A 23,612-nucleotide genomic window follows, 5' to 3' on the forward strand; every position below is an offset into this window, starting at 1 on the left:
AAATTGTCAACTGGCCTTATCATAAAGCAAAACAGAGAATTCAGATTATATATTTTATCTGGGTCATTTTCATGCTTTCACCTTTTAATTAGAAAAGAAGTATCTATAAATGGCCATACTATTTACTACATTAAAGGTAGACCTAAATATGAGGAAATCAATTAAGAATTTCTGGGCCAATAGAAAATCTATTAATCAGCAAGTATCTATTGAATACCTTATAAGAGTATACCATACTAGGATATATTTATATGTTTGGGAGTATAGCCTTGAGAGATGTAGAGATGGGAAGCTTTGGAAGAGAACTTACAAAAAGTGTAAGAAATGATGCTAACTTTTAGAAACATAGATGTGGTTGAGGAGATTAGCTTAATAACTATAAAAATTCATGAATAATGTAAGATAATATTGAATTGTGCGATATCTATTAACAATATTATAGAAATACACAGTAAAGATAAATCAGTAAAGGTAAACATGCAAGGAACTATTAGTAGGGAAAGTAATATTTGCAGCTTTGAATTTGAACATTGGAAGAGAAGAGGGAAGTAGAATTAAGACAGATAGAAGGGAGAGCATTCAAAGCTAGAAAAACAAAATGATTAATGATGACCTGGATGCATGAATGAACAGAGCATGTTTTTGAGAGTGAGAAGAGAGAATAGCTTCATATTCAGTAATGGTGATTAATATTTGTGGATAGGTGGATAAGGCCAGATTATTTATATTCTTGAAACTTCCATTAGAGATAGACATGATGATGAAAATTATGGATAGTTATTTTTTTTTTTAGTTTCTCCTTTGATATATTCAATAAATATTTATTGAGCATCTACTAATGCAAAGTTATGTGCCAAACTCTTGGGGAACAATGCTAAATCAAATCCAATTCTTGCCCAACCTCATTAAATTGTATCCTAGCAAGAAAGGTTGACTTTAAACAGCCAACTACCCAATTGCCTATTGAATTATGATTAATTCTACACATGGGAAGTCCAGGTTATCATGAGAGAGTATAACTAGTCTGGGACAGAGGCAGTGTTAGGGAAGCTTGCCTTAAGTAATGTTTGAGTTGAACTAAAGGAGGAGTACAGATGACTGAGCAAAGGGAAAAGGGGGTAGGTAGAAGTTTATAGTTAAAGGAGACAACACAGGCAGCAGGAAGCCCACCATGTTTGAGGAACTTCAAGATCAGTGTGACTAGACTACAGAAATACACGGAAAACAAGTAAGGATGGTCTAAGATGAGGTTAGAGAGATAGGCTTTGTAGGGTTTTGGTCTTTGACCTAAGCCTGGTGAGAATCCACTGAATTATTTCAAGCAAGGGAGTGGCACATTTGGATTTACATTCTAAAAAGATGATTCTGACTGGAGTGTGGATTGGAGGAAGGCAAGAGTGGGTGAGGGAAACCAGTTAGGAAACTGAGAGAGTGGTTGAGTTCAGAGATGACAATGGTTTGGACCAGGGTGTTTGTAGTGAGAATGGAGAGAGGCAAATAGATTAGAGAGGTGTTTATGAGAGGTGTTTGACCAGTTAAACAAATTGAGGAAAGTAGTACTTATAATTTTTTAAAAATATATCTTTTTATTGAATTTCAGAGAGGAAGCGAGAGATAAGAAACATCAATGATAGCTGAAACCGGTTTGGCTCAGTGGATAGAGCGTTGGCCTGCAGACTCAAGGGTCCCAGGTTCGATTCCGGTCAAGGGCATGTGCCTTGGTTGCGGGCACATCCCCAGTAGGGGGTGTGCAGGAGGCAGCTGATCGATGTTTCTCTCTCATCGATGTTTCTAACTCTATCCCTCTCTCTTCCTCTCTGTAAAAAATCAATAAAATATATTTAAACAAAAAAGTAAAACAAAACAAACAAACAAACAAAAAAACCAGTGATGAGAGAGAATCATTGATTAGCTGCCTCCTGCACTGGGGATCAGGAATCAAACTGAGACCTCCTGGTTCATAGGTCAATGCTCAACCACAGAGCCATGCCAGCCAGGCAAGGAAAATAGTATTTAAAAAAGAGTTTACTGTCAGCAATAATCAAGTGGGCCAAATGGGCCTAGTGTGGAAATAGGGAAACCAGTTGGAGACTGTTGTAATAATCTGAGAAAGTGATGGAACCTATAATTGGGAATGGAGAAGACGTGTATAGAGACATAACATACAGATTTTTTTACTCAGAAGATTGCTTTTTTAAAAATCTTCATCAGAGGATGTGCTTATTGATTTTAGAGAGAGGGGAAGAGAGAGAGATAAAAATATTGATGTGAGAGACAAACATCAATCAGTTGCCTTCCCTTACATACCTCAACTGAGGATCAAACCCACAATCTAGGTATGTGCCCTGACTGGGAATCAAACCCACAACCTTTTGATGTATGAGATGACGCTCCAACCAACTGAGCCACACTGGCCAGGGTAACTCAGAAGTTTTAAGTCGTAGTGACTTCAGTGGCCTCGTGGCTTGAAGAGGGAAGTGTGGAAGGAAATTTGGAAGTGTTGAGTTTGCAGTGTTAGATAGCTATAAAGAGAGTGTAGACATAGAGTGTGATTCTGTTTGGGAGGGCATCAATAGAGATTTATAATTGGCTTAAAGTCAGAATACTATAAAGAGTTTGCCAAGGAAAGAGTATCCAGAGTGGAGAATGACAACCTAAGGCACCTATATTGAAACTGGTAGCAGGAATGAGCAAGTGTCACCCATGGATTAGTTTACATCTGGAAACACTGTCTCTCTTAGTAATTCCCCCTGGAAGGCAATTTAAATTTTAACTGTTTGATGTGTGTTCAATTAATAAAATAAATCGAGTCTTCCCCAAAATGTCTGCAGTTTGCCACATTTAAGAATGTTTCATGTTGACCAATGTCACCCTAATCAATTAAATAAATAAATATATATTAAAAAACGTTACATTGAAATAAGGAAATAAAGGAAGAGAGGAGAGACTAGTTGGAGAGTGTTCATATACTTCTAGAAATAATTGAAATTTAAATAATGCTTCATAAACATTTAATTAAAAATGATTACCAAGTTATCCAATACATGCTCAAGTTTAAAGAAATTTCTTTTAGAAAAATGTAAGTTTATTCTTTCACTTAGTAAATATTTATTGAGTATTTACATGCCTGGCATTGTTATTGGTCCTACTGATACTAGTTTTGATTATGGAATCTACATTTGAAAGAGGTGAGATAGGCAATAAACAAGTAAGTAAAAGAAAATATTAGGTAACTATAAGTACTAGATAAATAAAGCAGGCTCACTTTAGATTTAATTTACACAAGGATTACTTGAAGTGATGTTAAAAATGACACCTTAATACTTAAAAGCCTAATACACTATTTAAGTCCCTAAGAGATACATATACTTGTCTGCACGTTTACATAAGATTAATGAACGTATTTGGATTTAATAGCAACAAAAACCTTGACTTGATCTCTCTCTTTTTTTAAAAAATATATTTTATTGATTTTTTACAGAGAAGAAGGGAGAGGGATAGAGAGTTAGAAACATCGATAAGAGAGAAACATCAATCAGCTGCCTCCTGCACACCCACCACTGGGGATGTGCCCACAACCAAGGCACATGCCCTTGACTGGAATCAAACCCGGGACCCTTGAGCCCGCAGGCTGACGCTCTATCCACTGAGCCAAACCAGCCAGGGCTTGATCTCTTTCTAAAAAATATACATTTTTTCATTTATTTCAGAGAGGAAGGTAGAGGGAGAGAGAAATAGAAACATCAATGATGAGATGTTCATTTTATAGCTGAATCATTGATTGGCTGCCTCCTGCATGCCCCACACTGGGGATCAAGCCTGCAACTCGGGCATGTACCCAAACTAGGAATCAAACCGTGACCTCCTGGTTCATAGGTCGATGCTCAACCACTCAGCCACTCCAGCCGGGCTTGACTTGATCTCTTGATTTTCCATTCAGGACCATGGAAGACAGAAAAAGGTAGAGAGCAAAACATTGTATGTGAATGTAACTCTCTGACTACATGCTTCACCTCCATAATTATGTATCCAAGTTCAAAGAAGGAGCTAAAATAAATAGTTTCTTTCTTGCATATTTTGCCTATGAACTTCAAGCCCAGTTTTAAAAAGGGCTTTTAAAAATCATATTTTAGTAAAGACTTTTGAGTTGCATTGTGATAAAACAATACTACCAATAGCATCAGGCATATGTATAGGAATTTATATTTTTGAAGTGCCATCACAAGTACGGACTGGGGAATAGATTTATTCAAGAACAATGATTGGAACTGGGGCCAAGAAATTTTAGGTTGACCATTAGGATAGTAATAAAAATATGAGGCCTTGAGTCATTTCAACTCACTATTCCAATTTCTTATTAGTAACTAGAATTTATACTTATTTATAGAGATTTACTAGGATAATTCTTTTCCACATATATTAATGTTTCTATTTCAATGTATTATAATTTTTAAACTTGTTAAAGTTATCAAGTATATTTTTTCTTTTTAAAATATTTCTCTTTTATTATTTATTTTATTTTTATTTTTTCCAAAATATTTCTTAATTGCCTACATCATAGTTTTGAGAGTATTGGTGTTTTCTAATCATGTGTGCTTAATTATTGTTTTGGAAATTCATGTTTAGACTTGAATATTATTTAATGATTTTAAATAATAATTTTTAAAAATAGGCACAGAAATATATTATTAAAAGTAGGTTCTCAGGCCCCTAAATTTCACTCCCCAGAGGTAACTAGCAGTTTCTTGAGGTTTGGAGACTTTTAAAATTGAAATTACTTTGCTTATGTGAAAGTACATCTAATTATAATTATAATGGACATTTAAAAACTATTTTAAAATTTTCTCTAAAGAATAATGTTAAGCAAAGATTGGCTTTAAACATAAGTCATGAAGTATCTCAGAACTGTTGAGGTTATCTTTGGGGAAAGCTAGGCTTCGGTAAAGTCATATTGTTTGTTCTTTTTGAAATTCGTACTTTAGAAACTTAAACGAAGCTCTGGGCAGTGTTCCTTCAAAGCTATTTATTTTGCCTCAAGAGATTTCATGAACATTGATGTGAACACAAGGAGTTCATAATTATGATTTAGTTTGTAAACTGTTTCCCTCACAATCTCATGTACTTGACCAACTTTCAAAATGCCAAGTAGTTATCTGCTCACTTCAAATTAGCTAATCTCTAAACTTTAAACATCATTATTAATCTTCTTGTTAACTTCCAATCAATTAAAATAAGTTAAAAGTTTCAGGACACAGTGTTCTCATGGAATTAGAGGAAGATGCTGCTCTATCCCTAACCTCTGTCCAGTGGCCTCTTGTAAGCACAACAAGAACAGCTACAGCAGTGGCCTAATATCTGTAAGTCCTCCCATTAGCAGGTTAGCAATTCTTGTGTCTATTATGCTGAAATCCCCTTAATTCTTTTAAAAATATAATATAATATAATTTCAGAGAGGAAAGAAGAGGGAGAGAAAGATAGAAACATCAATGATGAGAGAGAATCATCGACAGGCTGCCTCCTGCATGCCCCACACTGAGGATGGAGCCCGCAACCCAGGCATGTGCTCTGCCTGGGCATCGAGCCATGACCTCCTGGTTCCTAGGTCTACGCTCTACCTCTGAGTTATGCCGGCCCAGCATCCTCTTAATTATTACTGTTTGTCCTTCCATCAGAGTTAAATTCAGACATTCTGCCAAGTTCTCCTCTCTAGTTCCAAACCTAGCCCTTCAGTTCAGATCGTCCGTCTTGGGGCAACTGTGGCTGCTAAAGGGAAATTTCACAACAGTGCTACCAGGAAGGTCCCCTGGTAGAATGGAGATGGAGCATTATGCAGCTAGGTAAGTGAGTAACTAAATGTCTTCGGTTTCTTAATAGCATATTATAAAGGAAACTTTGAATATTAAATATATTGTTAATCAATGCCTAAATTGGGGAACAAACCAAGGATGTGAACAAGCATTTCTTTCTCATCCATTATCATTATTCTGACTATTCTAGAACTGACAAGGAAGAGATAAATGAGAAGAAAAGAAACTGTATTGAATTAGACACTGCTGGAGCTTTCCATATATTGTTTCATTTAATCCTTCCGAGAACTTCGTAGATTATGCTAGCCTCATTTTACAGAGCCAGAAGCTGAGGATTGGGGAGGTCATTTAAAGCAAGTAAAGAAAAGAAGGGACAAAAGGGGATATGCATAGATATCATAGGATCAGGTTCAGAATATGCTTATATTTAAACAAATAAGAATTAGAGGAAATTATGATTTAGTTGTCTATCTCAATAGTTGAGAAAAGCCTCAAGTCAGTAAAACTTCAGTACTTTGAATGTATAAATTACTGTATCAGTTTATTTAAGGAGGGGAAAAAACAGAGACTATTTGATGGGGGGGATTCCCTAATATCTACAAAATGAATGGAATATTTCATTCTAATATTCAGATGCTATCGTATCATATAGGTATAATTTATAAACACGTGCTTGTTGCTTCAAATTGTACATGTTTTGAAATTAAATCTACATTTGTGATTATTTCGGTACTTGAATTTTTTAACAAAACATAACCATTTTTATTTGTGAAAAAAATTTCCAGCTTTATTGAGATATAATTGACAAATAAAATTTGTGTATATTTAACATGTACAATGTAATGATTTAATATACATATACACTGTGAAATAATCACCACAAGTTAATGAACACATCCATAACCTCACAGTTATCTTTTGTGTGTGTGTGGTGAGAACACTTAACTTTTACTCTGTTAGCAGGTTTCAAGTATACAATACACTTTTGTTAACTATAGTCATCATGCTATACATCAGATTCTCAGAAGTTATTCATTTTATAACTAAAAGTTTGTACATTTTGATCAACATTCCCCAGTTTCCTCTACCCTCAAGCCCCTGGCTACCAGTTCTACTCTCTGATTCTATGAGTTTGAATTTTAAAATTCCATATATAAGTGAGATCATACAGTATTTGTATTTCTGTGCCTGGCTTATTTAACTTAGCAAAATGCCCTTAAATTTCATACATGTTATTACAATTGGCAGAATTTCTTTCTTTTTTTATGCTGAATAATATTCCATTGAATATATACTAGTATACACCACATTTTCTATATCAACAAGCAGGTTGTTTTATATCATGGCTATTGTGAAGAATGCTACAATTAACGTGGGAGCACAGATATGTCTTTGAGATCCTGATTTCACTTCCTTTGGATACATACCCAGAGGAGGATTGCTGGATCATATGGTAGTTTTTTAAAAAAATTTTTGAAGAACTGCCATACTGTGTTCTATAATAGCTGTACCGATTTACATTCCCACCAACTCTGCACAAGCGTTCCAATTTCTCCACAGTCTCATTTACACTTTTTATCTGTCTTCTTTATAATAGTCATCCTGACAGGTAGAAGGTGATATCTTGTTGTGGTTCTGGTTTGCATTTCCCTGATGATTAGTGATATTGAGCACCTTTTTCATGTACCTGTTGGCCATTTGTAAATCTTCTTTGGAAAATGTCTATTCAGGTCCTTTGACCATTTTTTAATCAGGTTATTTGCTTTGGGGTTTTTTTTGCTTTTGATTTGTATGAGTTCCTTACATAGTTTGAAAATAACCCTTTATCAGATACACTGTTTGCAAATATTTTCTCCTACTCCATAGGTTGCCTTTCATTTTGTTGATTGTTACCTTTCCTGTGCAAAAGTTTTTCTTAATTTAATGGAGTCCCACTGGTTTACTTCTGCTTTTGTTACCTGTGTATGAAACTTTATCTTTAATTTTATGGAAAGAAAATGTGCATTGGGATTATGTTTACCTTATATGTGACTATACAAATATATCAACACTAATGTTAAATAAGTGACAATTTTCCTTTGCCTTATGTCTAAGTGTGTGAGGAGAGGTGTCTTTGATGATCAAAAGAAAGTTAAAATTAATCCACATTTTGGCACTCAAGCATTGCTTCAATCAAAGGTATACTAACTTTTTCCCCCCTTTAAGCCTCTGAATTTAAACACCCAGATGAATTTGTGGTTTTGCATGTTCTGCAGAAGGATTGGGCAGGCTGTGTTGTGCAGCCTGACATTGCCTAACTGCATGGAAGGAAAGTTGACAGTGGGGACATCTGTAATTGTATTTTAGTAATGGACCCTCTTTCTCCCCACACTCTTATTCCTCCTCGAAGATATCCAGTTCTTTCTTGTCTTCTTGGATTTTTATTATTTTTGCTCTGGGGACAGGATTGGAAGAAACTAATTTCTGCGGTGGAAATGACTGATATGGTTTAATGTCTTATTTCTTAAAACACAATGTAGGTCAAAGGAATGAAACTGTTTTATTTAACAAACATTCACTTGCTGTTCTGTGTGTTTTATAAATGTGAACTCATTCAATCCTCACAATAGGCTGTTAGGTAGGTTTTTAATTGTGGAATTTCAGATCATCAGTGGGGGAAAGCTTGGGACGCAATCAATCCTCTTATTTTAGAAAGCATTTCATGAAATGAAATTCTGTTTGTACGGCCAACCCCATTTTTTACCCCCACAATAGTAATCAAGAACCAAGGCAAACTGAGCACAACATCTTATGGTCTGTCTTGTCTGTGGGGAGTGATGATAGCCAATGAGACCATCACAATAGGGCTTTTATCGACTCATACTGCAAGTAGAAATGTTCACACTCAGACATTTGCTAATTCTTGAATTTTTACTACTGTTATAATTGAAGAGTAAGTTAATTTTTGTTAAAAGTAATCTCACAAAACTTTCATATCTAATATTGTAGTATGTTAAAAAGTGCATTTTTTGAATTTTGGAGTATCTTAGTATGATTCCAATTTTAAATTTATGGAGTTATCCATAAACAATAGTTGCTTTCAGTTTTTAAACACACACATCTTCTTAGAGAAACTATCTCATATGAATGAGAACAAATTGTATTTATTTTTTGTAACAGTGCTATACAAAGGTATTATTTTTAAGGCTATCATAAATTGTTTTTTATTTGTCATTTAACCCTGTTTAATGTGTAGTAAAAATATTTAAATGTAAAAATACATTGTCATTATAACTACTGAACAATAATACTCTATCAAGAATCTCTAAAAACTCCTTCTAAATATAGGAAAGAATAAAAGGATTATAATTCACACAATACCTGTTTTAATTGAATTTTTACCCAACTTTTTAGAGTATATGGAAGAATTACTAAAAAAAAAATATGTAAGCAGTGAAAACAACAAAGAGAAAACAAATACTAAAAAGACTACACTGATTTTAATTAGAAAGTATCAAATTTCAGTTGTAATTGCAATCATTGATTTAGTTCCTCAAATCTCACATAATGAATTGACAGGAAATCTGTTCACTCTGAAACTTATTATATAATAATTCCAATTGAATTTGATTTCTCAACTGATAATTTATCAAATAAATCTTTAAAGAAATATTACAACTTTTTGATTACGGTCAATACAGACAGGCCTATAACAGTAATTCTCAACTAATTCTATACTGATGATAGAATGAAGTCAGACCAAAAAATGATTCAATTCAATTTATCATTATTCATTTAAATGGCTAAATCATATTCTATGAAACGTTTTGTTAGTACTGTGACATTTATAACCCTTAGGCAACTGAATCTACTCAATATATAGGTCCCAGGACAAATTCTACATACACATTGGTAAGAGTTCAACATTTCTTATGAATATTGTTTAGATTAGAAAGTGTTTGTTTATGTTGCAACCTCACTTTGTGCTCAAGAGGTGTAGTTCTAAAACTATTTTTTGCTATATTAATGCTTGCCAACTTACTATTTAATAAAAATTGAATTATAGATAATTTCCTTCCCCCACCTACCATGAGGAGTTATGGAGAAGGAAAATAAAAATAAAAATGTACTGCTATAATGCTATATCTATAGGCCTTTTTGTTTTTTCCCCAAACAGCTATAAATTTAGGGCATTCAAAAAGAATGTAAAATCAAAGTTGAAATTAAAACATTCTCTTCTTGCTAGGGAATTTAGTTGTGTCTATAATGTGCCTCTAATATATCTAAAAATTAGAAATGAGTCAATCTGTAGCTTAGCTACATACAAATTCCTTGAGAGGCATCATAAGTTGTTGGTCTAAAATAAGCATTAGATTTATTACCTAAGTAATAGATTTAATAGATTTACTACAATATAAAGAAAACATATATATATACACTAGAGGCCCGGTGCATGAAAATTCATGCACTGAAGGGGGGTTTCTCAGCCTGGCCTCTCACAGTCCGGAAGCCCTCAGGGGTGGGAGGCTACCCGGCAATCCAGGGAAGGTGACGCCCCATCACACGTCTGCTGCTGCCAGTGCCAGCAGCACAAGCCTCAGCCAGCCCTGGTTACCTGAGCCTCGGGCGGCCCTGGGTGACTGGGCAGCTGCCATCAGAGGCTTGCCTGCGCCTTGGGTCGGCCCTGGGGGGCTGAGGGGACTGGGGGACTCTGGAGGCAGGCGCGTGGTGCGGCCGGGCCCACCTGGGGGTGGGCCTGGCCTTGCCCTGTGCCTGCTGCCCTGGTGGGGCTGAGGGGACTGGGTGCCACCATCTTTGAGGGCGTGACAGTCAATTAGCATATTCCCTTCTTATTGGCTGTGGGCGCTGCCATCTTTGAGGGCGGAGCAGTCAATTAGCACATTCCCTCCTTATTGGCTGTGGGCACAGCCATCTTTGTGACGGTGTGAGGGTCAATTAGCATATCCCCTCTTTATTATATATGCCAGGAATTCTTTGAAATAGTAAATGTCAAAGGCTTATGGAGATAGGAATGTTGGAGTGGATTTATCATGCATGTCATGCATAGCCATTCCTAACTATGTGAGAGGAGTACCTGAATCCTTGAATAGCTCCACGGTGACTGTTCTCTATAGTCCAAACAGCAGCATTTAGTTTCCAAAGACAAGTTGAGCATATTTTCTGTAGTGGATAGCAGAGACATAGTGGTAATTAGAATGTCTGAACCCCCAGGGAAATATGACCAAGAGCAATTCTCTCAGTGGGCAGAATCCCAGCTGTCCATTTGCCTGGGTAAAAAGTACATTGTATTAGTTTGCTAGGGTTGTCATAACAAAGTATCACAGATTGCCTACTTTCCAGTTCTTTTGCCTTCCTTCAACTAGGACCTCAGATGGTCAAAGTCCTTTACCTGGCTGGGTGACCCCAACTTTTATTGTGATGGGTCTGAATCCTGCCCTTTTTGGTAATTAAAGTTTTCAATTAACTTTTACTATTGGACATGGAAGTTCTGAGAAGTGCCCAGAGAATCCTCTGAATTCCAGACATGGTCTCCTTGCCCTGTTGGGTAGTATCAATGCAATCACAATCAAGAAACTGAACATGTCCAATACCTCAGTTTCCTCATATCCCTTTATAATTTCTCCCTCCCAGCGCTTTGTCTCCCTCTACCCTCACATACCTACGTAACCTCTAAATTTTATATAATTTGATTACATAATATACACTGAGTGGCCAGATTATTATGACCACCTGACATTTGTAGGCAAATTAGCCGTACACTGCATCATATGGGATATGGAAGCCGAAGGCCTGTTCGAACACCTTTGCTATCTGCAGTTACCAAGATAAAACGTCTCCAATTCGCACAGGAACACAAGGATTGGACAGTCGAGCATTGGAAAAAAGTCATGTGGTCTGATGAATCACGTTTCCAGTTGCATCATGCAGATGGCAGAGTGAGAATTTAACGGAAACAGCATGAAAGCATGCACCCTACATGCATGAGTACAACCCTTCAAGCTGGTGGGGGCTGTGTCATGATTTGGGACATGTTTTCCTGGCATGATTTGGGCCCTTTGATTCATGTGGAACAATGTCTGAAAAGCACAACATACCTAAGTATCGTTGATCAAGTTCATCCTGTCATGTTGATGGCGTATCCCAATGGAGATGGCTTCTTCCAATAAGACAATGCGCCATGCCACGGTGCTCATATTGTGCAGGAGTGGTTTCAAGAACATGAGGGAGACTTTACCTTGCTTAGGTGGCCCCCACAATCACCAGATCTCAATCCAATTGAGCATTTGTGGGACGAAGTTAAAAGAGCCATCAGGCAGCTGGTTCCACAACCATCAAATCTCACCGAACTGGACAGGCATGGTGTCAGATTCCTCGCATCACCTTTCAACATCTCGTGGAGTCAATGCCAAGAAGAATTGTTGCAGTATTGAAGGCAAAAGGTGGCCCAATGAAGTACTGTTGGGGTGGTTATAATCTGGCCACTCAGTGTATACTTTTTTTTTTTTTTTTTGCAATTCATCTATGCTGTTGAGTGCAACTGCAGCCTGTGTATTCTCTTTTTCAACAATTCCAAATTTAGGGCATGTTATGAATTGATGAGTATATCATCATAACCAAGCCTATTATTTAATGAGAAAGACTATGCTTTTCAAGCTAATGGTTTGAGAATACACATACCGTAAATTTCAAATGTATATAAAATTGGCAATTGTGCTGTTGTTTCTGCAGCTTGACTAAGCATTAATTTGCTCTTGTACAATGAGGAAGAATAAAAGGCTAGTGATATTGAGAGACTTTTTAATGAGGCCCAAAAGACAGAATACATTTAAAATACTGAGAGAGAATCCCATACTAGTTTTTAGACCAAAGAATAAAGGAGGGGTTGGGTGGTTAACTATTCAGAAATAGAAACCATGTTAAAGGTGATGTTTTGGCTGTTAGGCTTTCTTCAGGCCTTACTAGAGAAAACTAACTTTTTTTCTAAATTTCTTTTTCTGCCCAAGGAAGGCCTCACAGACAGAATGCTGCCTTTAACCTTATTCTATATTCTACAGAGCATTTTAAAGACTAGAAAAATATTGCTGGGGCAAAAATGATTGGGGCTCTGAAAGATCAGAGGAAATCTATCATCATTATTATTTTTTAAAAATAAGCAGACACCGAGAACTTCATCCACGAAGTTATTCTGAAGTCAATGTTCTAGCAGGGATTTTGCAGTAAATAAATAAGACTGACCTACAGTTCACTGTATTTTTGGATCTGTGTTACTTTCTTTTAGATTGGTTTACCTGAAATTTTGCCTTCCTTTCTATAGTAGTATTATTTATATTTTAGTTTTTTTTAACTGTTTAGTTTTTATTTCATAATCATAAACTTAACTCTGCAATCCAGCTAGACTGGGAAGGAGTAAGGAAATTATGGAACCCAATAAACAGGCAAGAGCACAAAGATTATGGAACATTCCAAGCAAATTGGGGTGAAAGGGTGCTCTCCTGAGCTACAGAAGGAATGGTCTGGTGTTAAAGATAAAACACAAGTCAAATTTATTCGAGTTGTCCACAGTCAGCAGTGGTGATCTTCTTGCTGGTCTTGCCATTCCTGGACCCAAAGCGCTCCATGGCTGTCACAATATCCATGCCTCCTGTCACCTGGCCGAAGACCACGTGCTTGCCACCCACCCACTCAGTCTTGGCGGTGAGAATGAAAACGTGGGAGCCGTTTGTGTTAGGTCCAGCGTTTGCCATGGCCAGGATGCCTGGCCCTGTATGTTTCAGGACGAAGTTCTCATCCTCAAATTTCTCCCCATACACGGACTTGCCGCCTGCCTGTGCCATTACGGCGTGTGAAGTCACCACCCGGGCACATAAATCCCGGAAGAATTCTGTGAAAGCAGGAACCTTTATAACCAAATCCTCTCTCCCCAGGGCTCAGAGCACGGATGTTTTCTGCTGTCTTTGGAACTTTGTTTGCAAACAGCTGGAAGGAGACGCGGCCCAAGGGCTCGCCCTCCAGGGCGATGTGGAAGAACACGGTGGGGTTCACCATGGCTGGTCACGGGCAGGTTGGGGGGGGGGGGGGGCAGCGGCGTCTGCAAAGCTATATTTTAGTTTTAAGTCAGATGTTGAATTCAAAAGTTATTTTAATTTAGACCACTGAATCGATCAATACCAGTACATTTCACTTATGCACGTTTTTATAACAGCTTAAAATATTATTAAATTATATTAAGAATTTTCTAGAAATTATTGAAATCACTTTTTTTTTTTTTGCTTTTCTCATTGAATTTTGTGTATAGAATTTTTAACAAAATAAATGAGCTAACAGTTTGGAAAAAATAAAAATGACAGAAGTCGAAGTATTGATTCCAAAATTACCAGCAAGTTGGTCTTCATATATTTTTGTCTAGTGAGCAAATACACATGCTCTGAAAAGAAATGTTTTTGTCTTGATAGATAGATATGGCCAGGTATGTGCAGGGATTGTGACATTCACTGAGGACTACAGGACCATATTTTAAAAATCTAGGTAGCTGCTAAAATCACCAACTATGTTGGTTTATAGTGAATATCTAAAAAAAAAAATGGAAAAAATATCTACATAGCATAAGGGAAGAGAATTGCAGAAGGGAAAGGCACTATTGATTACTGAAAGCCAACTCTGAACCAAGTGTTTTTGCATATATTATCTCCTTTAATCATCATAATAACCTCATTAGGTATAAAAGTTACCCATTATTACACAGTTAGAGAGTGTCACATCCAGCACATTAATGGAGTGCTTGCTCTCCAAGCCTGCTTTCTCTCCACTACACAGAGTTATATCTTAAATACCAAATTCATTAATTTGGTAGGAAGCAACAACTTTATAACCAAATAGTATTCCAATACTATGAACTGTATTAAGTACTCATAAAAGTCATATATCTTTAATATTAATATTCTATAAAAACATGTAGATTTCATATTAAGGTTTTAAAATGTCAGTAGTAGATATTTTCTAAAAATTCCAATTTCAATCTTAAAGTTTATTTTTATAATTTTCAGTGCTGGTATTTCATAATATTGATGAGTATCAATTTATCATATACTAGAGGCCTGGTGCACAAAATCGTGCTTGGGGGCTGTCCCTCAGCCCAGCCTGCATCGTCTCGCAATCTGGGACCCCTCAGGGGATGTCAGGCCTAAACCAGCAGTCAGACATCCCTCTCGCAATCCAGGATGCTGCATGTACCAGTGACCATACTTTTCATATAGGTGAAAGGCATCTTGCTGTGGTATGGGCAGTTACATTTTTTTGCCCTGATTATAAAAAGTAGTGCATAACATGATCCTTCTGAGGCAGTAGTACCATTTTCCCCGTCTTATGGGTGGAAAAACTAAAGCAGAGAGAAGTTAAGTAATTGGCTTTGTCACACAGATATAAGTGTCAGAATCAGGGCTGACCACAAAATGTGCAAGCCAGAGTCCATGCATGTCATCGCTGCATCATCCTGTTTTCTCAGTGTTAGAGTAGCCTTGCCAGGTTTTAATTTTTAAATCTAAGAGACTGTTTCCAATATATAGGTTAGGGTCCCTAGGCCTGGCCGGTGATCAGGGCCATCTGTGGGGTGAACGGCGGATGGGGCGATTGGGGGGCCCCCTGCTGGCACCCACCTTGGCTGGTGGCCTGGTGCTGCCCGCTGGCTGGCCCCACCCCCCGATCACCACTAGGCCCCCCACCCTGATTGCTGCTGCAGGCCGGGCCCACACTCCGATCGCCACTGCCGAAGGTCGCCTGGTCATTCTGCAGGTCTTTCCACCGTTAGTTCTGCCTTTTGGTCAATTTGCATATTAGGATTTTATTATATAGGATTCTTTTCTAGGAGAAAATGGACTAATGTACCACAAATGACTAAGTAAAATAACAGGTTCCTCCACAATAAAGAAATCATTCAGAAACTAGATAATCTGTTAAAATGTGCATATTTTGATGGTAATTATAGTTTCTTGTTAATTAACTTTTTATTCACTTTAGTATTTAGTTCTTTTTTAAAATGACAAAAAATTGTCATTCATTCACTGATAATAATAAACTAAGTCATAATTAATGGACTCAAAGTCAAGTAAGATTTTTAAATGAATTGTAATGATTCTGAAGGCTGGAAATCTTGTGCTATTTTTGCCTATCATAGTTTCTAGAGAGCAGCACAAAGTTTACATCAGGGATGAAGGTCCTAGGACTTCACTCTTCACACCATCTATAGGTGATTTACTGATAGGGATAGTAAGTCATTTTTTACCAGCTGGGTTTAGAGCACTTGCCGAGAGTCACTATTTCAACCCAGCTGCAGACCCTCTGTTAAGAATTTGTAGTCTATAAAAAAAAGCTTCTGTAATTACTCTGAGAACATTCTCACAGTGGACATCTTAGAGGATAGAGTAGTCTACTTTAACTGTCTTCATGGCGGGACCAAGGTGAAGAGGCACTTTCATTTTCAGTGAAGTTTGATGAACAGATCACTAGATGTATTTTCAATTCTTTGAGTCAGCGATAAATGACCAATGCAAAGCATTGACATGCAGAACTCATCTGACTACAGTTCAACATAGTGCAAACAATACTTGGAATAGTTGTACTCAATCTCTTTATAGTTACCACATTCTATTTCTGTGGCTATAGTCCATGGCTAAATGTGCTGTATTTTTTTTTTTTTTCTTTACAAAAGTGAACTAAAATTTTGTTTGGAAAGTGTAAGGAACTGTCATAATACTATCTAACTTTGGGACATTTTAAATAATCTGAAACTATGAGATTGGAGTAAATGGCTTAGGGCTACACTAACAACAAAATTATAATGAATTATTTCTTAGTGATGATTTCTGAGTATGACAATTCTGTCTGCACCTCGGTAGAACGTAGGACTATCCGTGATTACTAAAAGATGATTATGAAACTAACTTTGTAAACATCATTTTAAATGGACTTTCTCTTGACTAAAGCTAGGGCAAATATAGTAGTATTTGTAGAAGACAAACGTATCTGTTAGTATTCTTTTAAATTAGAAGAAAATTTTTTATTAAGTTGATACTATTTTAAAATACTTCTGTACTGAATTTAGTATTGCTTCATGAAATTAGTTTTTGACAAATGCTTGTCTTCAATCATCTCTTCATCAACTACTGATAGTTTTATAACTCAGTAAAAGAGGGGAAATGTACTAACCACCTTGCCAGATTTATTTCCAAAATATTTGTTTTTCTCCCTAGGAAAGACTTTAGTTCCAGATTATTAAACAAATATTAAAGAATTAACTAATAAATGTTTACTGCTAGAGTTAAATTAGATTATTACCTGAATTGACCTCATGAGTTAGTCCAAATTGAGTTACTGATTTTCCAACATATACTTCAGTTTTCCTGCAGAGACAGTCTTAGCGCTTTATATAGACATTTTCATTACATTTTTAAAATGGAGAATTCCCATTTTTCTTCATACTGCTAAACAAAATAAGATTCATATTAAAGCCAATGTGGCTTGGCTAAAAAAAGTAATTATTTTTCAATAACCAACACAAACAAAACTTCAACAGTTTGGTAACTAACTACAATAAGACATTGTGACAAATATCTGTTCCTTAAGCTATGCATTCAGTCCTCCAACTCAATCTTCTGTGACTGTGTGAACCTGTGGAGGGCAGGTAGGAGTGGGACTGACTATATTTTATTTGAAGAGCAAATTAAGAAGCTCTAAACAGTGAAGCAATGCTCTCAGGAATTGGTGAAGGCTTTTAGCATGAAGAAGCAGCAAGGAAAAAAATACAAAAATGCATAAAACTCTGTACAGCAGTTTTAGAGCTGTGATAAAATATAAAATGTCTTTAACCCCTTAGCTGTTCTTACAAATGCCTGCAATTCAATAATTTTATTATTCTGGAGCTAACGTATTTTAAACCTAAATAACTGAATGTTTCCTTTGGGATACCTTCAGGCAAACTATATATTGATTTTCTCAGAATGCACTGTATTTTTTATTAGTACCAAGGTTTGGTGGATATTTAGTCATTTGTTCACCAAATTCCTCTGAAAATTAAAATGTACTACTCCAGGTTAGCTGTGGAGTCTTCAGAGCATAGGTATTAATTTTTTCTATTAACACTATCAGCATGCACTATTTTGACATTCATCTTGTCCAGGGAGTCTGATACCAAATCACCTCTTTGATGTGGTATGCCATTTTCCTCTAAATACCATTCCCTATTTGCTACTTGGGTTTGGTGACATATTTGGCATCGTCAAGATAAAAATGTTTTTCTGATTTATATTTTTCAGCTATAGAGTTACATGCAAATAAAATAAAATCTTATCTGATCATCCCCTCATTTGAATTAGCCATGACATTTAATTATTTTAAAAGGCAAATCATGTTGACTTTGCTCAATAATCGTTTCATTTGTTGGTAGAAACTTTGTTTGTGACTTAGGTAATGTGTTTTCACAGTGGGAAGTAGAATTACTGAAGTAATTTTGGTGTACCTTCCAGTCTCATTCTTTTTTTAAATTTTTATTATTTATTATTTTTTTGGTGTTGGCTGCTTTGCTGCAAAAAGCTTTATTGTTTTCAGTTGGTACAATGCATGGGAGAGGGCTTCAGGGTGGTTAAAAGAATGGCTAGTAGTTTAGGGAAGAGGCTCAGGTAAAAGCCAGACACCAGGGGGATGCAGAGGGGCCCCTCAAAGGCCTCTGGGCTCCACAGGCTCCTAGTCCTGCTTGAGGGTGAGCCTTTTGAAGAGATACTCGCCCAGCCCAGCCTGGGGGCCGGCCAGCCTGTGGAGGTGAGTCAGGTGTGGCCCATCTTCTTGATGAGTTTCACCTCCTCATCCCGGAAGTGGTTCTCCAGGAAGTCACAGAGAGGAGGGTCTGTGCAGGTGGAACAGAGGGCCTGCAGCTCCACAAGGGCCTGGTTCGGGTTCCTCTGCAAGGCCAGGGCAGCTTCCATGGCGTCCTGAGTTTTGCCCACTCACCTTGGGAAGACTTCAGCATGTCCTGGAAGAGAAAACAAACACTGCACTGTTTTTGCATCTTTAAGAGACGCTCATAGCCCTCTCGTTTCTCTGCCAACTCGCAGAAGAAGTGGCCCATGCCCTCCAGAGCCACATTGTCCTGGTCAAAATAGAAGCCCAGAGAGAGGTAGGTGTAGGGCACCTGCAGATGCCCGGGGCCAGGGGTTAACCGCAGCCTCCACCTCGGTGGAATAATTCTGAGGAATTTGGGAGCTCGTGGTTGTTCGGCAATAAGGAGTTAAAGTAGAAGAAAAGCGGTGTGTTGTTAGGACTTAGAGGTGGTTCCAAAGGTGGTGACTGGATAAGATGCTAGAAAGTGGTTGGAGCCTGGAAAAAGGCATATCCATGGGTCTGTTTTGTCCAAACACTTTTTTTTTCTTTTTTAAATCTTTATTGTTGAATATTATAGATGTTCCCTTTTTTTTCTCCCATTGCCCCCCTCCACCCAGTTACTGACCCACCTCAGGTCTTTACTACCCTACCGTCTATTTGGTTAATCTCTTCTCTCCTTCCCTACCCCTTCCCTCTGAGATTTGCCAGTGTTTCATGTTTCCATGCCTCTGATTCTATTTTATTCACCAGTTTATTTTGTTCATTAGATTTATTGTTTATTTTTAGATTCAATTGTTGATAGATATGTATTTGTTGCTATTTTATTGTTCATATTTTTTATCTCTTCTTCTTCTCCATCTTCTTCTTCCTCTTTTCAAAGAATACCCTTCAACATTTCATGTAATACTGGTTTGGTGGAGATGAACTCTAGCTTTTTCTTGTCTGTGAAGCTCTTTATCTGAACCTCAATTCTAAATGATAGCTTTGTTGGGTAGAATAATCTTGGTTGTAGATCCTTACTATTTTTTTTTAAATCTTTATTGTTGAAAGTATTACACATGTCCCCCTCACTCCCATTAACTTACTCTAGTCCAGCCCCACCCCAGGCTTTCACCCTCTAATTGTCTGTGTCCATGGGTTATACTTATATACATACAAGAACTTTGGTTATTACCTTCCACCCACCCACCCTCCCCGCCTTTCCTCCAGGATTCTTCACTCTGTTCCATGCTTCCATGTCTCTGGATCCACTCTGTTTATCAGTTTATTTTGTTACTAAGGTTCCACATATGAGTGAGATCATGTGGTATTTGTCTTTCTCTGACTGACTTATTTCACTTAGCATGATACTCTCCAGGTCCCTCCATGCTGTCTCAAAGGGTAAGAGATTCTTCTTTTTTACTGCTGCATAGTATTCCATGGTATAAATGTACCACAGCTTTTTTTATCCACTCATCTACTGATGGGCACATGGGCAGTTTCCAGAACTTAGCTATTATAAATTGTGCTGCTATGAACACAGGGGTGCATACATTCTTTCTGATTGGTGTTTCAGGTTTCTTAGGATATACTCTTAAAAGTGGGATTACTGGGTCAAATGACAGTTCCATATTTAATTTTTTTTGAGAAAACTCCATACTGTTTTCTATAATGGCTGCAACAGTCTGCATTCCCACCAGCAGTGTACTAGGAGATGTATCCATAAACACATTGCTATGAGAGACGTATGAGATTTTGCTGCCTATGGTTCCTTCTAGGATTTTTATGGTTTCCTGTCTTACATTTAAGTCTTTTATCTATTTTTGAGTTTATTCTTGTGCATGGTGTAAGTTGGTGGTCTACTTTCATGTTTTTGCATGTACCTGTCCAATTTTTCCAACACTATTGAGGAGACTGTCTTGACTCCATTGTATGCTCTTGCCTCCTGGTTTGGGTCAATTTCTGGGATCTCTGTTCTTTTTCATTGATCTATATGCCTGTTCTTGTTACAGTACCAGCTATTTAGATTATGGTGGCTTTGTAGTATAACTTGATGTCAGGTATTGTGATTCCTCCAACTTTGTTCTTCTTTCTCAAGATTGCTGTAGCTATTTGGGGTCTTTTTTTGGTTCCATATAAAATTTTTGGAGTATTTGTTCTAAGTCTGTGAAATATACTGTTGGTATTTTAATGGGGATTGCATTGAATCTGTAGATTGCCTTGGATAGTATGGACATTTTAATGATGTTGATTCTGCCAATCCATGAACATGGTATATTCTCCCACTCTTCTATCTCTTTTTCCAACGTCCTATAGTTTTCCGAGTACAATTCTTTTACCTCCTTGGTTAAATTTATTCCTAAGTCTTTTAATTTTTTGTTGCAATGGTAAATGGGATTGTTTGTTTAGTTTCTCTTTCTGAGAATTCATTATCTATAATAATAAAAGTGTAATATGCTAATTAGACCGGGCGTCCTTCTGGATGAAGCCACAGTGGCAGTGGCGGGGGCGGGGGGGGGGGAGCAAGGCAGAGGCAGCCGCCACTGCAGCAGGGGCTGAGGCAGCCATTGCAACGGGGGGGGGGGGGAGGGGGGGGGAGACGACAGGGGGCGAGCCCCTTGCACGAATTTCATGCATCAGGCCTCTAGTTGGTGTATAAAAAAGCCATAGATTTTTGGGTGTTGATTTTGTAGCCTGCTACATTGCCAAATTCATTTATTAAATCTAGTAGTGTTTTTGGTAGAGTCTTTACGGTTTTCTTTGTACAATATCATGTCAGAGGGCAAAATTGTCCCACAAAATGGTTGTGCTCACATTCCCATCAATAATGGAGGCAAGTGAGTTTCCTTAACTTGAACATAGTAGACTTACATAATGAAGAATGAAAAACTATAGAATTTTAACATGAACAATTTTTAGAAAAATAAAATTAAACTTTTAAGGTTATATTTTCATGCTACTAAGCTGCTTTACTTCTTCTATTAACTTCATTATCTGTCAGTGCCTCAGGCTGGTATCTTCTTGCTCAAGAAAGAAGTATTTCTGCAAAGATAAAAACACTCAATTTCAAAGTTTGTTTTTTGTTGTTCTTTTTACATATAGTTTGTATTTGCACTGTGTTTGCACCTACTATTATGTTTCCACGGTCTGAAGTACTTTTATGTAGTATTAGCACCCAATATAAAAGCTATCAACCAGAATTTTTTTCTTCATCTATTATAACTGGAATAATTCCAATATTGCCTTTTCATCTCCACAATTGGACGAAAAATCTTTTCCTGGGTCATAATTTCTTTTTCAGGAATTCCACCTTCCATTTAATTTACCTAATCACTTAGAAATGTTGAATTTAATCAAAGTTACAAATCTGTATTTCAAACTCAGAAAATTAGCATCAAATTTCAACTAATTTTAAGATAGATTTTGCTTACTGAGGGATGTTCTGAAAATTAAGTACATATTACTCTTGTGTCATGTTAAGGAAATGCATAAAACAAACAAACAAAAAAACCCAACCTATTTAAACATTTTATATAAGGACCCTTAGAGTCTTTTAAAATTAAGGGGATGCTATTAATAGAGAACTTGATTTAAGACACTTCTTGAATTATTTTCAAGGAAAATAACAAGGATAAAAATTTACTAAATGGATTTCTGACCTCAAATCAACAAACATTTATTGGGCTCTTCCACGTGCATGGCTCTATGTTAGGTGCTGTTGAATTCAACAATAAATGAGATATGTTCCCCACAATTCAAGGAGCTTACATGTCAATCACAAGATAGACTTTGGTCTCTATTCTAGGGAGATAATAGTTATACATTCTCTGCACTTTTCAAACAAAGATAAAAAGTTATAAAGTTGATTAAATCAATGCTGAATACTAGCTGAAAATAATTCACCTTTGGCTCCTATCTCACCTTTCATCTCTAGTAGAAAAGATAAGAAATTATGATAAGAAGTAGGAAGCTTTTTTTTTTTTCAGGTAGCGTGAGGTCCTGGCTAAGACAAGCTGTTCACTAAATACAGTAAATCCTTTATGGATTTCAATACTACTGACTGAGGAGAGTGTGTGCAATGCTGAGGAAAAGCATGGGAATGGAGATGATGCATATTCGGGTGAATTATCAGAGAGATGATTGAATGAATTGCTATGAATTTTGAGGTTTATGATTTATAGTCTTGAATTGTTGAAATAGGTTTATGCAGCCTCACCTTCTTACAGAAATTGTGTGAGGATTGGTTTCAAAATAAAAACTGAAACAAAACCAGATCTTTCAAAGTGGTGCTCTTCAGATAAACCTGAGTCCTTCAACTACTCTAGTTGTAAATAGACTGTGATCTCACATTAGATGATAAGCTTTTGTAAATGAAACATACTTTAAGCTTTATTTTTATGAATTAAATATTCTAAGTACTGTTTGTGAAGATATCATTACTTGCTAAAAGCACATAAGAAGAATAAGGGGAAACAGAATCCAAGAGTAACTTGAGCTTTCTCTAGAAACAGATTGCCTTTACAGGTTATGTCCCCGGGTGCTATGCTCAATAAAAATGCACACACAGACACCCCAATCATACTGTTTTCTCATCCTGACTTTATGCCCTAAAATTAAACCATTGAACCATTAGAATTAAACCATTCAAGGAATAAACATTTGTTTATTCACAATGAAAGAATGGATGAATTCAAGTCAAGTTTGTGGTTTAGTTTCAGAACATTTTAATGAGAAAGCAGTACAATTTTGTGTAAACTGGGATAAGAACATTAAGGAAATATGTTTAAAAAAATAAGAGAATCATGATAATTGGGATTGCTAATGCTTAATTGTAGAGGGAGCTACATACACTTAGGAACAGCTATAACTGCAACACAAATTTTTGAGCAGCATCACCAATGTCCTATAGTATCATACATCTAAATAGTCAGTTAGGACATTTGCCATCAGAGAATG

General features: G+C 36.8%; 1 pseudogene across 1 annotated transcript; it reads right to left on the bottom strand.

The window, feature by feature from the left end:
• Positions 1-13,230: 13,230 nt before the first annotated feature.
• Positions 13,231-13,853, bottom strand: LOC307113735 (peptidyl-prolyl cis-trans isomerase A-like; annotated as a pseudogene). Its single transcript has one exon. The product of its transcript is annotated as a peptidyl-prolyl cis-trans isomerase A-like (transcript).
• Between the last annotated feature and the right edge of the window lie 9,759 nt (positions 13,854-23,612).

The sequence above is a fragment of the Cnephaeus nilssonii genome (genome assembly GCF_951640355.1).
Source record: "Cnephaeus nilssonii genome assembly, chromosome: 2".
Classification (NCBI taxonomy): domain Eukaryota; kingdom Metazoa; phylum Chordata; class Mammalia; order Chiroptera; family Vespertilionidae; genus Cnephaeus; species Cnephaeus nilssonii.